The sequence below is a fragment of the Podarcis vaucheri genome, assembly GCF_965113315.1.
Source record: "Podarcis vaucheri genome assembly, chromosome: 16".
Lineage (NCBI taxonomy): Eukaryota > Metazoa > Chordata > Lepidosauria > Squamata > Lacertidae > Podarcis > Podarcis vaucheri.
The window spans coordinates 9,939,319-9,956,592 of NC_138754.1; positions in this window are offsets into that span (position 1 = coordinate 9,939,319).

Sequence of the window (17,274 nt, forward strand, 5' to 3'; positions counted from 1 at the left end):
GGGGGTGAAGCTGCTCCCCCCCCCCACAAACAATGGCAACTGTTACCATCTGCAGGCATACACTAATCACCCCTAAAGGCTGTCTCTGATCTTTACACACACACACACACACTCCCCAGCTATTTTGTTTGACTCCCATGTTCTGAAGCAGTTTCTAGATTGCAGGTTCCTTGTGGCAGAGATCTGTCCTCGTCGTTCGCAAATACAGTGGTGCCTCGGGTTAAGAACTTAATTCGTTCTGGAGGTCCGTTCTTAACCTGAAACTGTTCTTAACCTGAGGTACCACTTTAGCTAATGGGGCCTCCCGCTGCCGCCACACGATTTCTGTTCTCATCCTGAAGCAAAGTTCTTAACCCAAGGTACTATTTCTGGGTTAGCGGAGTCTGTAACCTGAAGCGTCTGTAACCCGAGGTACCACTGTATAATAAAGAACCTTAGAAGCAGAGCTGTAACAAAATGTTGCAGTGTTCAGGATTCCAAACACTTTTTTCTGTTCCCCCTCTCCAACCGTTATCCACATGCACCCATGTTTTTTTCCTGAACACTCTTATTCCTCATAGAAAATTCGGGGTGTATTCCCAATCCCACACACTTTTTGTCCCGTCCTCCCCCCCCCCCCGCCCCACATAAAGGCTTCCTATTTCTGCCACCTTTTGGGTCCCTTGCAAGCAGGGGTGTTGGAAAGCTCCATCAGAAACAGGAATTGAAACTGCTGTGACCCACACATTCGTCCGAGGTCAAGAGCACAAACTGCATAAGCCAATATTCACTACCATTGCTGCTGCTGCTTCTTTACAACACAAACCGTACGTAAATAATCGTGTTACCGCCTGTGTTGCTTTTGATGTTTCCCTTCCAGGCACCACCAAAGTCAATTTATTAACTCACTACAAAATTAACTGCATCAGCTTTGGCCCCAACAGGCAGCAAGACGGACAGTGTAGGGTTTGGCCAAGGTAGAAGAGAAGCAGTACTGGCTATGATGGAAATGTCTGGCTCCTTAAATCCCTACCTCTGTGTGTGGGGTAAGGGACGTGGGTGGCGCTGTGGGTTAAACCACAGAGCCTAGAACTTGCCGATCAGAAGGTCGGCGGTTCGAATCCCCACGACGGGGTGAGCTCCCGTTGCTCAGTCCCTGCTCCTGCCAACCTAGCAGTTCGAAAGCACACCAGTGCAAGTAGATAAATAGGTACCGCTCTGGCGGGAAGGTAAATGGCATTTCCGTGCGCTGCTCTGGTTCACCAGAAGTGGCTTAGTCATGCTGGCCACAGGACCCAGAAGAGTCGGCCACGACTGGACCTAACGGTCAGGGGTCCCTTTACCTTTATCTGTGTGTGTGGTGCTGGTTTGACTGCACACACAACAACATGTACGCACATCAGAGCCTGCTGGATCAGGCCAACAGCCCATTTGGTCAAGCATCCTGTTCTCGCAGTGGCCACCCAGATACCTATGGGAAACTCGCAAGCAGAATGAGAGCACAAGAGCCAGTGTGGTGTAGTGGTTAAGAACGGTAGTCTCGTAATCTGGAGAACCGGGTTCGAGTCTCCGCTCCTCCACATGCAGCTGCTGGGTGACCTTGGGCCAGTCACACTTCTCTGAAGTCTCTCAGCCCCACTCACCTCACAGAGTGTTTGTTGTGGGAGAGGAAGGGAAAGGAGAATGTTAGCCGCTTTGAGACTCCTTAAAGGGAGTGAAAGGTGGGATATCAAAACCAAACTCCTCCTCCTCCTCTTCTTCTTCTTCTTCTCCTCCTCCTCCTGCAACTGGTATTCAGAAGCATTGCTGAGGATTAGACAAATTCATGGAGGAAAGGGCTGCCAGCCGCGATGGCTAAGTTATCCCTTCACTGCTGGAGGCAGGATGCCTCTTGAGTGCAAGTTTCTGCTTCGAGTCCTGCTTGTTTGCCCTGCTGACCACTGTGACTGCAGGGTGCTACATGAAATGCTTTCTCCCACCTTGAGGTTGCAGGAGCACCGAGATTCGAACCAGGGACTTTCCCGCACATGCACTTAAGCTGCAAAGCTGCGCCATTGTGTTCTCTTTCTGCCTCGCCAGGTGACACTGTTGGGTTTATGCACAGGGCGCTGCCAAGTCAGATCCTGCCCTGGGAGGGAGAAGCTGGCAAACTGGCTGGACGGGTCTTGTCAGCAGAGGGGGGGGGTGAGGAGGCTGGCTGCTTCCTTCCCACAGACCTGGTGGCAGGGGATAGGGGCCAGGGGGAAGGAAAGTCTCTTGCAGAGAGGAAGGGGACTGCCCCCAATCTTCTCCTGGCTCCCCCAGAATCCCCCACCTGGAAAAGAGGGGGAAATGCCTAGCCTTGGCATGGGGCAAAGTCTGTGTCCGCCAACTAGGCTGCGTCTGCTGCATGCAGCCGTCAGGAGTGGATGTGAGAGGCCTTAAAGGACTGCTTTTAGCTCTCTAGGGTTCAGCTGCAAAGAGTTCTTTCATTTGCGCAGGGGCGAACATTAAGGTGTAAGGTGATGCAAACAGTCTCTGCCCCAGAGAGTCTCCATCCTGGGCAAAAAAAATGGTCATTAGGGAAAGGGATCAGGGAGTGAATCGGTTCGGCCTGCATTTAAGGGAAGGTGGAAGCTGTGATTCCTGCACTGCAGCCTGGGGTTGGACTAAATGACCCTTGGGGTCTCTTCCACATCTACAATTACAATTAATTCTATGAAAGGCGATGCTACCAAATCTAGACCTCCCAAAACAATATGCAAAACGGAATTCGGGCATCCATTGGGATTCGCACTTCTCCAGATTTTGTGACACAGGTTTCCAACCAACATTCCCCCCCACACACACATACAAATGCATCGTATTAGGGAAAATTGTACATAAAAGGAATCTATTTGTGAAAATAATACATCAGGACTGAATTATATTACGGAAGACCGCTTGCAAAAAAAATGGGTGCCCAATTCAAAACTGCATCTACACATAGAAATAATAGAATCCTAGATTTGTTGAGTTGGAAGGGACCATGGCGGAAATTAATCCAACTCTGCAATGTAAGAATCTTTCACCCCGTGTGGGACTCAAACCCACGACCACATATGTGCTGATCAGGAGGAATTCACATTAAAACGCTGATGACTTTTCATAAGGATTTTTTCTTAACCCACTAATTTCTGCAGAAATACGCAGAGCTAACTTTAAAATGGGAAAATATGAGAAAATATGAAATGGACAGGTCCTTCCACCTCCAGCCAGGACCAGGCAATGGATTGTGGAGAGATTCGGGGAGAGTCATTAAGGTGAGTCCAGTCTTGGGGAGGCTGTGTTCTCCCCAAGAGAAGGGAGAGACCCTCTGCACATGCTCAGCGGTGCTTTTGCTCATGTTCTGAGCCTGAGAGCTACTTGAACCCAATTGCAAAGCGCCGTGGCTTCATGCCAGGGCTTTTGTTGGGCTGCTGTGCCCTTTGCCCAGCCACCTGCCCGCGTGACAACCCCAGTGCCCGCCAACTCACCCGGGCACTGCCCTCACTCCCTGTGAGCTATAAAGTAAGTTGATCACGAGATCCTTGCCCTTGCGACTACAAGCTCAACGCAAACATGCTCCTTACTACTCCTTGGCTATTTGTGTACTTGCTCTGGGCAGGTGCACGTACGCAGAAATCTCACTCCTCCCCTGGTGACACTGTTGACAATGCTATGATAGAGTAAAGTCTCGCCTCACCCTTGCTCTGCCTCCAAGCTGGCACTGCTCCCTTGTTCTGCTGTGGTCTTCGCACAGGGATGGAGGAACGTGCCCAGACCTTCAAGCCACAGATGAACTACAACTCCCATCATCCTTGATCATTAGCCACACTGCCTGAGGAGGGCTGGTGGGAAGTGGGAGCCCAGCAATATCACGAGAGCTCCTCATTCCTGCTTTACACCTCTGTAGGTGTGTTTAATATGTGATCCCTGATTGGTTGGGACATGGTTGGTCTAGCAAAGGAGTGAGACACTTGCAGCCCTCTGACCATTGCTGAGCAATGACTCCCATCATCCCCTGACGTTGGCTATGCTGGCTGGGGCTGATGGGAGGTGGACGTCCAGGAACATCTGGAAGGGCTACCAACTCCCCCATGACTGCTTTCCATGCATTTAATATGTGGTCCCTGATTGGTTAGGACATGATGGGTGTAGGAGATGGGTGGGGACTCTGTTGCCCTCCAGATGTTGCAGAACTACAACTCCCATCATCCCTGACTACTGGCTATGCTGGCTGGGATTCCTCTCCCCATTGCCCTTCCTCCACTTCTCCAAATTAGCATTTGGAGAACTGGGTTTGCTGCGTGATACGCAAAGAAGCCAAGCACAGGTGTTAACAGGAGAGAAAAATTACAGGAGCCCAGATTATTTTCATCAACTGACCCTCCATCGATCCAAACCTCTCCATAAATCATTTTTCTCACTCCAGCAACAAGATCCAATCCTATTATGCCTTTCCCAATACCGGAAGAAGTACTTTAAAACTGTATGCATTTTAAAGTGCTAAATCTTGCTTGGTTTACAAGCGCCAGGAAACAGGAGAGATCAGACACGGTCAGATCCCAATTCGTCTGCAGAAAGCACCTTCGTGGCAGCACTGTGAGCAAAGAGAGGCTGTTCTAGGCCTGGGAGACAAATAGCTGGAGAGCTGATAGACGGAAAAGACTGGTGCCTTTTACAGGTTAAAAACTGGGGCTGTGCATCTCTCAGCCTCAGCATTCCTCATGTGTAAAATGGGCACATTACTTGGAGACCACTGAGCAGCTCCAATGGCAGGTTTTAGCTATTTGTCATGGATCCCTTGGTCCTTGGGACCTACTCAAAAGGTAGCTTTCAATTTGATATATGTGGGTCACCCCAGCGTGTGGCTCTAGCAGGTCAGTGGCCTTGTCCCTTGAACCACCAATTTTGCAGCTGGTTCTGCCCTTTTTAAAGACAAATGGCTCTCCCAAGATGGAGCCTGCTGCCACACACCAAAGTCTAACGAAATAATTCCCCCTGCCCCCATTTCTTTTTTTTTAGTCCAGCAAAGGGCAAATGTGGCTGGACCCTGCAACTCCCATTAGCCTCAGCCAGCTTGGCCAATGGTCAGGAATGGTGAGAGTTGGAGAGTCAGTATATTTCATCAGCTAACCAATCGAAACTCAGTTTGGATCTCTTTTATTGGACGCCCTGAAGATGGGGAAAGAGGACTCAATGTCAAACTTTGGTCCTGAGCGCGGAAACCTTGAACCTGGTGCAACAGACAGGTGAGGGGGCATAAAAGCAAGAGGTACTGGGACTGAAGAAAGCCACACTGGCTGCCCATAGACATGGGGGAAATAGTCCCGTCCCCCCCCCCCCGCAGAACATCTATGTTTTTATTGGCAAGGGAGCACTCTGTGCATGCTCCAGGGCACTATTATTCCCTCACCTGCCCCTGGACAGAGAACACAAGTGAGCCCTAGGTTCAACAGATCCCTGGTGTAGGGATTTAAAACAGTTCTAGGGGTTGGGGGGGAGACAGAAGGGGGTTTCCAAGGCTACCCTCCTCCACTGCCCTACCCCCTAGATTATGACCTACTGGTTAAATCCTTTCTGCCCTGCAAAGGGGGAAACTATGTCTCTTAATTTCTGGGAACTTAGCCGGAATAAAGTGATCCCCTTCCGCCTTACGTGTTTTCTTCTTCTTACATGCGGGACGTGCGGAAAAAGCCTTGGGAGTGAAAACCCCGGCCATAAACTCTTGTTATCTGTTTGCTTTTATAGAAGGTCACTGTGTGAAGAAAACTCTAGAGAGGTTGCACGAATGCCTTTTGGCAGCTCGAGGGAGGCGGGGGAGGCTGCGGGGTCCAGCGGGAGGGGGGGGCATTGACATGCCTGGGTTCAGGAAGGTGGCACCAGAAAGAGAAAACATTTGTTTGCTTTCAAAACTGGGACTGTAATGCCTAGCGCAGGGGTCAGCAAACTTTTTCAGCAGGGGGCTGGTCCACTGTCCCTCAGACCATGTGTTGGGGGGGGCAGTTTATATTTTGAAAAATAAAATAAAAAATGAACGAATTCCTATGCCCCACAAATAACCCAGAGATTCATTTTAATTAAAGGACACATTCTACTCATGTAAAAACACACTGATTCCTGGACCATCCACAGGAAGGATTTAGAAGGCGATTGGGCCGGATCCAGCCCCCAGGCCTTAGTTTGCCTACCCATGGCCTACCGGATGGAGCTGGTGTATTTCTGGACGAGAGAAGGAAGTAAGGGAAAGGAGTGTCACCACGCGCTTGGGATTTGCAAAGTCTGGAAAGGTTTGTGCCTCGGAATATGGCATGGAAATAGAAAAAGGACTACAGTGGTACCTCGGGTTACAGACACTTCAGGTTACAGACGCTTCAGGTTACAGACACCGCTAATCCAGAAATAGTACCTCGGGTTAAGAGCTTTGCTTCAGGATGAGAACAGGAATTCAAGAAGGACACTGACAAACTGGAACGTGTCCAGAGGAGGGCAACCAAAATGGTCAAAGGCCTGGAAACGATGCCTTATGAGGAACGGCTGAGGGAGCTGGGCATGTTTAGCCTGGAGAAGAGGAGGGAAGGGGTGATATGATAGCCATGTTCAAATATATAAAAGGATGTCACATAGAGGAGGGAGAAAGGTTGTTTTCTGCTGCTCCAGAGAAGCGGACACGGAGCAATGGATCCAAACTACAAGAAAGAAGATTCCACCTAAACATTAGGAAGAACTTCCTGACAGTAAGAGCTGTTCGACAGTGGAATTTGCTGCCAAGGAGTGTGGTGGAGTCTCCTACTTTGGAGGTCTTTAAGCAGAGGCTTGACAACCATATGTCAGGAGTGCTCTGATGGTGTTTCCTGCTTGGCAGGGGGTTGGACTCGATGGCCCTTGTGGTCTCTTCCAACTCTATGATTCTATGATTCTATGAATTGCACAGCCGTGGTGCAGCGGCAGCGGGAGGCCCCATTAGCTAAAGTGGTGCTTCAGGTTAAGAGCAGTTTCAGGTTAAGAACATACCTCTGGAACGAATTAAGTTCTTAACCCGAGGTACCACTGTACTAGACAAATCCACTGAGGATCAGGCTGCTAATGGCTACTAGCAACAATAGCTATGTCCTCCCTCCACTGTCGTAGAATTGTAGAACGGTAGAGCTGGAAGGGACCCCATGTTTCATCTAGGCCAGCCCCCTGCAATGCAGGAATCTCAGCTAAGGCATCCGTGACAGAGGGCCATCCAACCTCTGCTTAAGAACCTCCAAGGAAGGAGAGTCCGCCACCCCCCAAGGGAGACTGTTCCCCTGTTGAACAGCTCTTGCTGTCGGAAAGCTCTTCCCGATGTTTAGCCAGAATCTCTTTTCTTGCGACTTGAAGCCACGGGTTCAAGTCCTGCCCTCCGGAACAGGAGAAAATAATAATAATAATAATAATAATAATAATAATAATAATAATAATTATTTATTATTTATACCCCGCCTATCTAGCTGGGTTTCCCCAGCCACTCTGGGCAGCTTCCAAAAGAATATTAAAATACTGTGATACATCAAACATTAAAAGCTTCCCTAAACAAGGCTGTCTTCAGATGTCTTCTAAAAGTCTGATAGTTGTTGTTCTCTTTGACATCTGGTGGGAGGGCGTTCCACAGGGAGGGCGCCACTACCGAGAAGGCTCTCTGCCTGGTTCCCTGTAACTTGGCCTCTCACAGTGAGGGAACCGCCAGAAGGCCCTCGGAGCTGGACCTCAGTGTCCGGGCAGAACGATGGGGGTGGAGACACTCCTTCAGATATACTGGACCAAGGTCGTTTAGGGCTTGAAAGGTCAGCACCAACACTTTGAATTGTGCTCGGAAACGTACTGGGAGCCCGTGTAGGTCTTTCTAGACCAGTGTTATATGGTCTCGGCGGCCGCTCCCAGTCACCAGTCTGGCTGCTGCATTCTGGATTAGTTGTAGTTTCCGGGTCACCTTCAAAGGTAGCCCCACGTAGAGCGCATTGCAGTAGTCCAAGCGGGAGATAACCAGAGCATGCACCACTCTGGTGATGAAGCTTGCTCCATCTTCAATGTTCTTATGTTCATAAGATGTTCTTGCTTGATGTAGCAATGCTGCCTCCAGCTCACAAGGAAGCCTTCCCCACGTCCTCCCCCGGCGAAGGTGCTGGACTAGATTAATAGCCACAACAATGGCTAGATTTCTAACGCCCCTGTTTGGAGGCAGTGATGTGCTCCTGGAAGCCAGTGGCTGGGAACTGCAAGCAGGGGGAGTTTCCGGTCCTGCTTGCAGGCTCCTAATGTGTTGGCCATTGTGGGAACAGATGCTAAGACCAGACAGGCCTCTGGCCTGATCGATCGGAGCTCTTCTCAAGACCGTAGCGGAGGACCCTCCCAGAGCATACTCTGCCGGGAAGGCCCTTGAACCCAGGACCTGTCCTCTTTCCTCAGTCCTACCACCTGAGACGCAAAGCATGTGCTCTGGCTGCTGCTCCCTGTGGCAGTTCGAAACTTGCAAGGGCAGGAGGAGAGGGGGGTTTGCAAAGGTAGCCTCCTCTCCAGCGTGTCGCCAAGGGGGAATCGGCTTACTGCGGCCTGCTGTCTGGCATGTCAGGATTGCCGCCAGCTCCTGCTCCCTCTCTCTCTCTCTCTCTCGCTCGCTGCCTGCTCCGTGTTGGGCATGGAACATTACCCGCAATCAATGCATCATTATGCGATAAACAAGAGGAAAGTTGTTTTGCAGACACGTCAAGGAGTTATCGCTTTCTCTGCCTCTCGCTCTCTCCGGCAGCTGTTTAAACGAGAATGGATCGGCGTTCGGGACCGACAAGCGCCACCGTGCCGGTAAGGAGAGCTTGACGGACGGCCATGTTTAGGTGCTCTGGGGAATCCGCCGGAGGCTCTTACTTATTGGTCCTATCGACACAGGCAGCAGAACGGAGTGGTACAGTTTGGGATGGATTGTTCGGCTCGGAATAACTTGGAGTGCTCCTCTATGTCCTTAAAACAACAAAGCAAAACAAAGCGAACTCCCAGCAAGCAGAAAGCTAGCACAGCAAACCTTTCTCTGTGAGGGGTTATGTTTCTACTGCCAGGGAGCTGTTCCAGCTTTTGTTGTATGGAGGGAATTACTCAAAAACATTGACTTTCCCCAAGTTGCAACTGAACTATCAGATCAAGTCGACCAAAATGGCGCGCTCAGGATAAAACTTTGCCCTGACTCAACAGAATAAGCAGAAGAGTCCCGCAAACGTTAGCACATTCTGAAAGAAGTGAATTACAGTGGTACCTCAGGTTACATACGCTTCAGGTTACATATGCTTCAGGTTACAGACTCTGCTAACCCAGAAATAGTGCTTCAGGTTAAGAACTTTGCTTCAGGATGAGAACAGAAATTGTGCTCCATATATATATATATATATCAGCAGGAGGTCCCATTAGCTAAAGTGGTGCTTCGGGTTAAGAACAGTTTCAGGTTAAGGACCCCCGGAACAAATTAAGTACTTAACCCGAGGTACCACTGTACTGCAGAATAGCAGCCTTGTACCTGGAACGGCTTGGGAATTTTAAGGAACAACAACAATAAACCCAGTAAAGTTTTGAAAACAGCAGCTAAAATCAGTGCAGATTTCAGAGGCTCAGTCAGCCACCTTGATTCGAATAGCATCTGATTGTATCAAAACGTAAACAAAAACCCACTTGTTGATCTCAGGAACCATTGTGCGAAATTATGGTTAAAATCAGTGCGGCTTCAAACATTTCTGTCCTCCATCTTGATTCAAAATGGCATCCAGTCATATCCAGAAATAGAGGATCTCAGGAGCCATTGTGCCAATCTGAAAAGGTGTCTGAATGCACCGCTAGCAAATACCTTTCCAAAATATGTCATGGGTTGCTAATTAAAAACAGCAGGCCTGAGGAAACTGGTACTCTCCTGAATGGATGTGCAAGTTCATGAATGGTGCTTTGCCAGAGACAGCCAACACAGTGCCCTCCGGACGTCAGGGATGATGGAAATTGTAGTTCAGGGACATCTGAAGGGCACCGCATGAGCTACGTCAATGCTGTCAATTAACACGCAGCTGCCGTTGTCAAGAGTTGGGGAGACAGGCAGAAGGGAACACATACCACTCTAGGCCAGACTTACCCCAAGTGGGCACTAGAGGGCTCTCTAGGCCAGCAGCGTGCACTGCACAGCACTTTTGCTGAAGCAGCCGCAGTATGGTTCAAACCCCAGTTACGGGTGCCCGGTTCAAATTCTGCTTCCTTGTTTGCTTGTCCATAGAGCAATGGCAATAATTCAGAGCAACACAAACCGTCCAGTTAAGAAACAGGGCAGTTGGAGCCTTCTGATCATGCGGCTCCTATCTCATCGAAACACCTTTGCTTATCCAGATAACAGGCTATTAGGGATGTCACAATGTCGAGGTCCAAGCCCCCTCAGAAGTTGGGCCATTATCTGCTCTCCTTTGTCTTCTTGTCAGACTTGAGAAGCCCTGCTTAGCATTTGAGGGAGGGCTGGAGAGTAAGCAAACATACCCAGTGCCAGATTTACGTATAAACTAAACAAACTGTAGCTTAGGGCCCCACTCTCTTGGGCCCCCCATAAAAATGTAAAGGGGGGGGAAACTGGATGTACATTTCCAAAATATAAGATAAAAAACATAAAATAAAACCTACATACAGCAACAGTGTTTTGTGTTGTGTAGGCTCCTATGATGTAAGTAATGGGTCTCCAGTCATGTTAAGTTACAGATAGGTAGCCGTGTTGGTCTGCCATAGTCAAAATAAAAATAAAAAAATTCCTTCCAGTAGCACCTTAAAGACCAACTAAGTTAGTTCTTGGTATGAGCTTACGTGTGCATGCACGAAATGCACCATGTGTGTGTATCTGAAGAAGTGTGCATGCACACGAAAGCTCATACCAAGAACTAACTTAGTTGGTCTTTAAGGTGCTACTGGAAGGAATTTTTTTTTAAATTATTCAGTCATGTTAAGTTAGAGCAGGGGTCAGCCAACTTTTTCAGCAGGGGGCCGGTCCCTCAGACCTTGTGGGGGGCCAGACTATATTTTGGGGGGGAAATGAACGAATTCCTGTGCCCCACAAATAACCCAGAGATGCATTTAAAACAAAAGCACACATTCTACTCATGTAAAAACACCAGGCAGGCCCCACAAATAACCCAGAGGTGCATTTTAAATAAAAGGACACATTCTAATCACGTAAAAACACGTTGATTCCCGGACTGTCTGAAGGCTGGATTTAGAAGGCGATTGGGCCGGATCTGGCCCTTGGGCCTTAGTTTGCCTGCCCATGAGTTAGAGCTTAATAATTTCACTATTAATATACTTCTTCTTTTTTTTAAAAAAATATTTTTATTGCTTTTTTCCAGATAAAAATATACGAAACATTAACAACAGAGAAAAAGAAGAAAGAAAATATAGATCATTTCAAGACGTATTTCAGTTTTCTATTGGACTTTCCCACATCTCCCTCACAGTGCATTCTTAACAATAAAGATATCAGCAAATTATAACCTTGTTTCATGCGTTTCTTTTATACTTTCAAAAACTTACGTTTTAGTTTAAATTACTTATTTTCAATTTATTCTAGAAAAACAAATATAATATCATTTTCAACATTTAAACATTGGTTCTTTCATTAATTATTATTTAATTTCATATGTCATCCACTCTCATTGCTGGTGCTAATCTTTCCAAATCGTGCGAATTCTTATAGTTCATATAATTTATAAAGCTTTTGCAAATAATCCTTAAATTTTTTCCAGTCCTCCTCCATTGCTTCTTCTCCCAAGTCTCGGATCCTGGCAGTCATCTCGGCCTTCTTCTTAACTGTATTTCAGTTCAACAATTACTTTGATATAATACATATTTTGTTATGTGCAAATGGCTTTAGATACCGATTGAGTCCATAAATTACCATGTAGCATATATGCAACACAAAAACCAGTGACCATTTGTTGTTGACAAAGGACAGCTGGACATAGAAAGGGCCCCGTCACCTTCAGTAGCTCATGGCCTCATCAGACCTAAATCTGGCCCTGAAGCTACCCAGCGCTTCACAGCATTTTCCCTACCTCTTTCTAGAAGCAGCTTCCGTCTTCTCCTTCTCCCCTTCCATCTCCTCTGCGTAGAAGCCATCAGAGCCCATCAGATTTGCTGCCTCAGTCCAGCTGCGCTTCCACCCTGACGCAGCTGGAGCCTATCTTGGCTGATGGCTGGTGGGGCTGCCTTGAGTAGGCCACAAAATTTAGCAGCTTCTTCCCCAATATATCAATGAAACTCGTGTTTTATACATGCATACACACATACATATATCAGCATCCTTGTGGGCTTGGAAATTCTACAAAAAAAACCCAAAAAAATAAGAGCAGTTTTTCCAAACAGCAGTTCTTTTCAGCATAGGTTTGGAAGGGTCCACCCGCCATCTTGATTAGAAATGGCGTCCAGCGAAGCAAGAAAGAACAAGCTCGGTCTCAGGAAACCTTCGCGCAAAATTTGGTTGTGATGTCTTGAGAGGTGCCCACATGCAAACAGGCAAAGGACCGGCAGTGTTTCCCAAACTTGGGTCTCCAGCTGTTGTTTTTTTTGGACTACAACTCCCATCATCCCTAGCTAGCAAGGCCAGTGCTCAGGGATGATGGGAGTTGTAGTCCAAAAAAAAAACAGCTGGAGGCCCAAGTCTGGGAAACCCTGGATGAACTGAAAGAATAGGATCCCCTTTAATCAATGGATTGACGACATGACGACACTCGCGACATAATATAAGCACAGGCATTGTTTTGACAAATACCTTGACATTTGAGACAAGATTATTCAGAATATAGTAGGTTTTTAATAATCAAATCCATCCGGACAATAATATTATTTATATATCTATATAACAATTTATGGAAATGTAACTGGTTATATTTATGTCTTTCTTTCTTTCTTAATGTGTTTTTTCACTTTTTATCTTTTTATCTTTTTATCTTTCCTTTCCTTTCATCACTTTATTTTGTATAACTGAAATCCTTTAAATAAAATATTAACAAGAACTTTTTAAAATACAGATATTATCTATAAATGCATATACATATATTGTGTACATTTATACACACATTCATACGTATATGCATATATAAACACACAGACACATATGAATTCCTATTTTCTATTTTCTATTTCTGACACTGTTTAATGATATATATATATATATATATATATATATATATATATATAATCAATGCCACAGCCTTGAACTGTGATAAATTTGCTTTGCTGGGTTGGCGGTTTGTTTTTCCAAGTGATGCCAGTCCAGAACTGCTGTGTTTACTGGGCAGGCCTGATGCTCTATTGGGGGGGGGGGCTGGCTTATTATTGCGCTGCTCAGATTAGTTACTGGCTCCCCATACGTTCAGACCAAGGTCTGATCTTGCCCTGTTCACATGGGTTATTTGTTCGTGGATTAAGTAGAAGGAGATGAAAGGAGACGGGAGTGCTGGAAACTCATAATTCCCGTTCAAAATTGGGAAACAGAAACATAAGGATTTTGACCCCAGCTTTGAAGGGTTTTATATGGGGGAGTCAAGCTTGGAAGAAAACACACAGGTCACTGTGAAATTTAAGGCAACCACCTCAAGCATGGAAGCACCAAATCTAAGAACTTAATTGAGGTTAGAGCTAGCTGGCATGGTGCCTTCCGTTGCGGAACTACAACTCCCATCATCCATGACAACTAACCATGCTGGCTGGGGATGATGGGAGCAGGAGTCCGACAACATCTATAGAGCCACACAACCCCCCATGCTGATAGACTCCAACTCCCATCAGCTCCAGTCAGCAGCATAGCCAATGGACAGGGCTCATGGGCGTTGTAGTCCAGCAACATCTGGAGGGCCACAGGTTCCCCAACTGTGCCCTAAGACTTAAAGCCACAGGGGCCCAAACTTAATCCCCCCACCGAGCTAAAAAGGACAGAGCTGCGAGGATGTCCTTGTGGGATTATTCAGTGTGAGCGCCTCTTTGGCCACATCCACAGCCGACATTTAAAGTGCTATGATACCGCTTTAAACAGTCACGGCACCCCCCCAAAAGGATTATGGGAGCTGTAGTTTGTGCAGAGCATTGCTAGGAGACCCGGCTATTCCTCTCACAGAGCCACAACCTTCAGAGTGGTTTAACAATCGATCCTCAGAGCACTGAGGGTTGCTAGGGACATCACTGACCTCATTCCCCTCACAGTGCTACAATTCCCAGAGTGGTTTCATTCCTCTACCCAGGGAGCTCTGGGAAATGTAGCTCTGTGAGGGAGAACAGCCTTCTCCTCCATGGATTTGTCTAACCCAGGGGTTGGCAAGGCTTACCGGGCATGGGCCGGATCACTCCTGGGGAGATCCTCCATGGGCCGGACCAGCACAGCGCAACGCCAGAAATCTCGTCTGCGCATGTCCACGGCGCTGGAAATCGTTTCTGCGCATGCCCAGACGCTGAAAATTGTGCCTGCACAGAAGTGATTTTTGGTGTCTGGGCATGGGCAGAAACAATTTCCGGTGCCACAGACATGCGCAGAAGCATTTTCTGGTGCCACAGACATGTGCAGATGCAATTTCTGGCATCTGGGCAAGCGCAGAAGCAATTTCCGGAGCCGCGGAAGAGAGTCCCCACGCCAAGCTGTGCTGGTTTAGTGCAGCGCACATGGACTCGCCAAGCGGGTGGCTCGTTGGCCGGTTAAATGGCCTCCGTCGGCCACTTCTGGCCCATGGGCCTTAGGTTGCTGACCCCTGGTCTAACCCACTTTTAAAGCCGTCCAAGTTGGTGGCCATTACTGCCTCGTGGAAGCGGATTCTCTAGTTTAACTGACCCTAGGATACCCTCCTCTCTTCCTCTCGCAGAGCTAGTTTTCAGAGTTGCCTGGGAAGAGGAAACCGATTGTTGAACCACTGTGGAAATCTTGGCTCTGTGAGGGGAAGAGGGAGGTATCCCAACAACAACAATTTTATTATTTATGTGCCGCCCATCTGACTGATTTTGCCCTGGGCGGCTCCCAACAAAACATTAAAGCACAATAAAACATCAACCGTTTAAAACTTCCCTAACAACTCTCAGCATCCGTCAAAAACTACAGCTCCCAGAATTCTTTGGAGGAAGCCATGACTGTTTAAAGCGGTATCACGGCGCTTTAAATGTATGGTGTGAATGTGGCCTAAGTTCCCTGAGACCTAACTGTTCTGGGTCAAAAAAGGGCCTGTCGGACTGCGCTGGTGTTGCCGTGTCATGTTTTCTGGTGTGACTGCTTGGATCAGCCCTTGTGCAACAAGTTGTTGTGGCACATGGGAGACCTCATGTAGGCATAGTGCGAGCCTGGGCTTGCCCACTCACCTCCTGCTGCCGTTCCCTTCCAGCACATGAGTGTCTGGGTCCCTCGAGTTTACAAGTGTTTAAGGAGGCAGCCGCAAAAGCTACGCCTGACTCCATGCCCTGCTTCTCTGGCGCGACCCCTAAGTTTCTTCCATGTGCCAAGAGGCCCGTGTGGGGCAGTGTGTTTATGCGCATGCACTGCCCTACTGCCCTCTTCGATTTTCCTTTTCGTTTTAGAGAATTCCATTTGCTGTTGCTGGTGGGTGGGTGGGTGGGTGTATTTGCAAGTCTCTTGCGTTTGTTATTTTCACCTTTAAAAAGGTGTGTATTGGCTGTTCTTCCATTCCTGCACAAGAGAAGAGTGCTTTTGTGTGTAATAATGTAAAGCTTCTCTTTGTTCCTGTTTCTTTTTAGATTATTATTTATTATTATTATTTATTCAACATACACTGCCCTATTCATGGAGGTCTCAAGGAGGTTCACAACAGGAACAATAGACTTTAAAACTATTTCTTTTATCCTTGTACATTATAAAAAGATACTTTGCCTTGAGTATAAAATTTTGTATATCTTTTGATGGGTATCAATAAAAATGTTTTTTAAAAATAGAAATGTAAAGCTGTGAACAGCTGCCCAGCCGTATGAAGGACTATGTTGTCTTGCTGTTTGTCATTTTCTAAGATTGCATGTGTTTGATTTATAACTGCTGCTATATTTACTTATTTCCCTTTATTAAAAAATATCAATATTTTGCTTTCTGTCCAAATAGGTCCGCAGCAATAAAGCACAAAGCTGAAATACAATCATTGTCTAATAAAATAATTATTTAATGCAATCATTCATGAAAGATTAAAAGCCCAAAGTAGATAAATAGTGGCTGGCGCTGCAATTCTAAAACGTACTTACTGGAACAGCCTTGCCCAAAATACGTAGTCCAAATGTTTTGCACTACAACTCCCACCAGCCACGCTATGCATGATCTTCTATTCCTCAATCACGTCCACATCTTACTCATCATTTTGCGGAACTCCATAAGCCCCAAATGTTGCAACCTTTCTTCGTAAGGGAGTTTTTCCATTGCCTTGATCAGTTTGGATTACCCTCTTCTGAATCTTTTCCAGGAATCTCTTTTTAAAGATTCCTGTGCTCATGGTTCTGAACAAAGGACTGATCTGAGCATAGGGATAAGGAAGTCTGGGGAGCCCTCTAGATATTGCTGGACTCCAACTCCCATCAGCCCCTGGCAGCACAGCCAATGGTCAGGGATGATGGGAGCTGGAGTACAACATTACATCTGGAGATCCACAGGTTGCCCCTTCCCTGTCACGTACTGAATTCCCCTACGACGGTGTAAAGCAGTGCTCCCCAAACTTGGGTCTCCAGCTGACTACAACTCCCATCATCCCTAGCTAGCAAGACCAGGGGGCAGAGATGATGGGAATTGTTGTTTGAAAACAGCTGGAGACCTGAGTTTGGGAAACCTTGGTGTAAAGCTGGAATGGGGAGCCCGTGGCCCTCCAGAGGTTGATGGACTCCAACTCCCATCAGCCCCAGCCAGCACTGGCCAACAGTCATGGATGATGGGAACTGGAGTCCAACAACCATTTGAGGGCCGCGGGATCCCCATCACTGTGGGGAAGTTGTTTTATACCAGCTATGACCCTTGTTCTGCGGAATCTTTTTCAGCCCCAGGCCCATATTCCTTCCTGGGCAGCCTTCCAGGGGCACAGTGGTGGGCGGTGCCAGAGTATAAAGTGGGTGGAGCCACAAATGCAAATACTGCAATAGGTTTCTACATTAGGCTACTTTCTACATACAGACTCACCCAGGGAAGCAAGAGGTGCTTGATCTGGGTTCAAGGCACATCCCAGCCAGAAACACTCAAGAAGGATGCAAAGCTGGGCATTTAAATCACTATGATAGCACTTCCAACTGTCATGGCTTCCCCAAAAG